The sequence below is a fragment of the Rattus rattus genome, chromosome 9, assembly GCF_011064425.1.
Source record: "Rattus rattus isolate New Zealand chromosome 9, Rrattus_CSIRO_v1, whole genome shotgun sequence".
NCBI lineage: Eukaryota > Metazoa > Chordata > Mammalia > Rodentia > Muridae > Rattus > Rattus rattus.
The window spans coordinates 95,546,724-95,551,706 of NC_046162.1; positions in this window are offsets into that span (position 1 = coordinate 95,546,724).

Genomic DNA, 4,983 nt, shown 5'->3' on the forward strand with positions numbered 1-4,983 from the left:
GCCAGTGACGAGAGACTGAAACCGTGAGTCAAAATAAAGGGAACATTCCTCCTCCCGGTTTAACCTCAGCTGTTCGTCACGGCAATGGAAAGTTAATTAGCAGACGCCATAAAGTTTTCTTTCTTCTGGGATTTTTTTTCTTTCTCCGTGAAGCCTTCTCTTCAGGGACAATTTGGACCTCTAGATATGTATGGTTTGGGGGTATTTTCCAGGCCAAGTAAATAGTGAACGATTCTTCACAGGTGTTCTCGGGCCACTTACAGAGAAATGAATTTTACTTTTTATTTTTCTTTTGGGCAGTGCCAAATCTGTGCATACCAGGCAATTGCCCTATCATCACCACACCTCAGCTAGCCTTTATCTGTAATGAGTGTGTGTTCAACCAGAAACTTCTTTCTTCCGGCTTCAACGTATTGAAACACAACCCCTGGAGGGCTGAATTATTCTCATTTTTCAGGCGAGAGTCCAGGTTCTAAAAGCATCATGTCTGTCACCTCCTCTGGAAACTTCAACACTACTTCTTCTTCTTCTTCTTCTTCTTCTTCTTCTTCTTCTTCTTCTTCTTCTTCTTCTTCTTCTTCTTCTTCTTCTTCTTCTTCTTCTTCTTCTTCTTCTTCTTCTGCATCTGTATTACTCAAGTTACTAGGACAGGATCCTTCGCTTCCAAAAGTCACTCTTTCCTCCCCCAATTAGAAAAAAGGCCCCAGCATTCTAATCCCTCTCCCTTCATTTAAGGAAAGTGCAAATGAAAGGCAGGCTTGGGCTCCATAGCGTACATCTTTTATCCTAGCACTGCAGCGGACAGATTTCTCTGAGTTCAAGGTCAGCCTGGTGTACAAAGTGAGTTCCAGGACAGCCAGGGCTGTCTTGAAAATCAAAACAAACAAAAAGCAAGTGAGTTGGACAGATAGCTCAGCGGTTAGACTTTTGCTACTCTTGAGGTTCAATTCCCTGCACCTGGATGGCAGCTCACACCTGCCTCTAATTCCTGCTCCAAGGGATTTGACATCCTCTCTCGGCCTCTAAGGGCAACAAGACAGCACATGACGCACACACATACACGGGCGTGGAACATGCACGTACATTAAATAAAATAAATAAATCTTCAAAAAGTCTTTAAAAAGCAAATACTCCAGGAGGCTTGAGAACGTGACAGCTGATGTTTAGGGATAGGGCGGAGTTGGGTGACTGTTCCACGGGGAAATGTAACCAACAGCTTCTTATTCCCCATAGGGCACCACCCACAGACGGGGATGAAGATGCCCCCTGAGTCTATCGGGGTAAAACTGCAGGTTTATCGGGTTTGCTTACAAAGCGTGGGTGAGGAGTTCCTGACAGTATCTGGGGTGACCTTAAAATAGCAACACCGCCAAAGTCTCGCCCTGCATGGTTAATGACTTCCCCAAAGCAGCATAGAAGGAGTCCCTCTTACAGGCGATCTTCCATACTTAAAATACACGAGCACCTTTGAGACCTCGAGACCACAGTGGCTGCGGCAGAATTACTTACACCCGAGCAGGAGAGGCAGCAGGGAGTTGAGAATCTCAGGTGAGGGTCTCAGGAGCTTCCTGCCTTCCTCCCAAGCCAGGCTGGCTTTTGAGGGGCGCTTGCAAGTATGCCCAGCTGCTTCTGATGAAGAAATACTGCCTGTTCTGCTGTGAGGACAGCATTCCTTACAGTTCTTTGACCCAAGAGAGGATTTAATAGTCTGCTTAGGAGCCATAGCCCTGGAAGCTGACTTCAGGGAGGGAGCACAAAACAAGATGGATACTAAAGGGAAGGGGCATGGTTGCTGTGGACTACTGGCGTGGCTGGGGCAAGAAAAGCAGAACTCGGCTGATGTTTCTAAAGGGGATCATTGTCTTGGCTGCCTGCCATCTAGAAAAGGGGTGGAGCTCTACGTAGGAAAGCCTAGGGAAGACTAGGATCCGGATGGTGCTCATCCGGGTTATACACTAGAATTAACCAATGTAATTACAAACCAAACCAGGTCCAGGGGCACACGGAGATGGACAGCTCAATGGCCCAGTGTCCTCCTTATTCTCGAGAGATAGATCCTGGTAGGTGCCTAAAGCCATAAATAAGATCTAGGATCCCCCTGCCTCAGCTTCTTCCAACACTAGAGTTGTAGATATTCACTCTTGCATGGGTATTTCAATCTGAACTCAAGTTCTCAGGTTTGCACGACAAGCACTTTGTCCACCGAGCCATCTCCCCAGCCTAGCATTTGGATTTTTTTATTATTATTATTTTTTGTTTTCCTTCCCCCACTGAAGTATTTTCCTAGTGTTCCTACTCTCACGCTCTGAGACTGCTATTAATAAATAAAAGTTACTTGAACCCAACGCTGCGATACTGTAACAGCAGATCTGATAACCCAGACAGCCATCAACTGACTCACAGGTAGGCAGCATAGGCAATGTGAAAACTGGACAAAGGATAAGTCTTGTTCTAAGCTGGTTGGAGCAAGACAGTGTAGGATTCCATTATATTTCTCAGAATGGCATGTGGTTTAAAACATTTGAATTGCTTATTTCTAGAATTTTCCGTCTCATATTTTTATATCTTGGTTCATTGCCAGTTAATTTAATTATTCCTATCCCTGTCTAGCTTCAAATGAACGAGACTTGGATTATGATATGCATTTATTTATTTAGCTTTTGTGCGATTACTGGGGGGCTACCACTAATCTAATTTTCTAATGGCTAGACTGGCTACTTCCCCAGCTGTGCTCCCCGAATACTTGCCGTTTGAGTCTCCCCAGATTATTCTGCTCCACCAGCCTGTGGTCAGAGTCCATTTCACTCTGGCACATGCTGCTGGTCTGTCACGTCTAATGGGGACCTCCTGTTCCCTCCATCTTCTTCCTCCTCTCTCCTTTCTTCTCTCTTCCTCACATGGCCCTACCTGTGGCCCCAGCCTGGTCACCCAAGCCTGCCTCCTCCTACCCTCCCAGTAATTGGCTGTTGCTGGGTTTTATTTACCTAGCAGTTTTAAATCGGGGAGCAAGATTTACACAACAAAACCTGGTGTGCATGGGAATTTGCTCCTCTTGGGGCAACCAGATCTTGGGGTACAGAATTTAGAACATTTAAATACATAGCAACACCAGACCAATCCTCAGCAGTTCACTATGGTAACTGAAACTACTGAAAATAACTACCAAGTGGGCTTTCCTTTCAGGATGCTAAAACTTTCTAGAGCTCTGTGGAGCTAGGGGGTGAGTGAATTAAATGCTATTTGAGCCCGTGCTTTAGAATGGTTGACCTCGCAGGGCATGGTGGCTTCTCCCACTGAGCCATCTCACTGGCCCCAGAGCGGCCTTCCTGATGTGACTACGGTGACTATTCACCACACTTAGTTCTACAGCTTCTGTGGGCGTGGATGCGGATTCCTCTTATATGTGACTTTGCTGTTAGGACTCAGTGCAACTAGGTTAGAGCTTCGGTAGTATCTTACATTTATTTTATAGGTTCACCAGAGGCTGCCCCTAGATTCTAGCAACAAATTCAAATGGTACCAAGTGGGTTTTTCTTTCTTGCCCAGATATAACAAAGCATACCCAGGATCAAAGACATTTTCCAATTAAAAAGGTGACAAGAAATCAGAACTGTGTTCTGTTGCATATACAGCCCAGAGAAAAACTCACAGTCCCTTAACCACACACACCAAGATATAAAAACAAATTAATTAAAAAGTTCAGTTACTAACGCTATTCCTTCCCACAGCCAATAATATCAGCCTCCAACGTTGATGAAAATGCTTGCTGACACCCACCTGGCACAAGCACATTCATGCCTAGCCAGCTGGACTGTCTCAAGAGGACAAGCTGAAGCACCAGAAGGTGAAGAAATTGATGCTATTTATGGGAACAATCTGCAGCCACCTCTCTGTCACAGGTCTGGGGGAAAAGTGATGCTCAGAAACCGGGAGAAAGCAGCCACCCAGCTTCTGCAAGTTTGCATGAGAGCCAGAGCGGGGCAGTAGGCTTGCACATGTACCTTGTAGGAAGTAATTTCTACCTCATTGCTCATTACACATGGGGAATCCTCAAAGAGAGGAAAGAACAGATGATGAATCCAGATTAAAAATTAGAGAAACTGGTGCAACCAAAGATAAGACAGGATTGGCAGAGATTGCGGCAAATTTCCGGAGGCCCCTGAGATACCGAAAGCCAAGGCTCCAATGTTGTTTCCCACGATGCTCCCTCCCCCTTGTCCTTATCATTTTCTTGGTCCTTAGCTGTACCCTGCAAGGTCTCCCCTCCACAGGGAAGCTAACCCAGCAGATGTTGGTCAAGCATGGCCTCTATGTGGACACATGGAAATGAAGGGTACACAGGCCAGATTAATTAGAACCTCAGAGGCTTTCGACAGTGTCTTAGAACTCCATTGCTGGGAAGAGACACCGTGACCAAGGCTGCTCTTAGGAGAACAAGTCATTGGGGCGGGCTTAGAGTTTCAGAGGTTCAGTCCATTATCATCATGGTGGATCGCATGGCATCGTGCAGGCAGACTTGGTGCTGGAGGAGCCATGAAATCTTTATCTTGGTCTGAAGGCAGCCAGGAGGAGACTGGATTCCTCGCTGGGCAGAGCTAGAGCGTGTGGTTTCTGTTAACCTGCTTTAAGCTCTGGGCGGACCATGTTACCAGCACCACCCTGGTTCCCTTGGATCTTCGGATGAAACACACACGCACACGCACACACACACGCACACGCACACACATGCAGAGCTCAATTTTAACCTGCCTTTATGGCTTAGAGGCTGGGCTCTTCTAAGCCTCCCTCGGCTACTGTGGTTCAGGGGCTGGGTTTTACTAAGCCGCCTGTGGCTATCGTGCCTTTTCCTTTACACCTTGCTCAACACTCTCTGTCTTTAGCTTAGTTGTCCAATTACCTTCTTGCTCAATACCCTACATCTGCCCTTAGCTTAGTCATGTCTCTAATCTCCCGCCTGGGGAAGCAGCCAATGGACACTCCGCC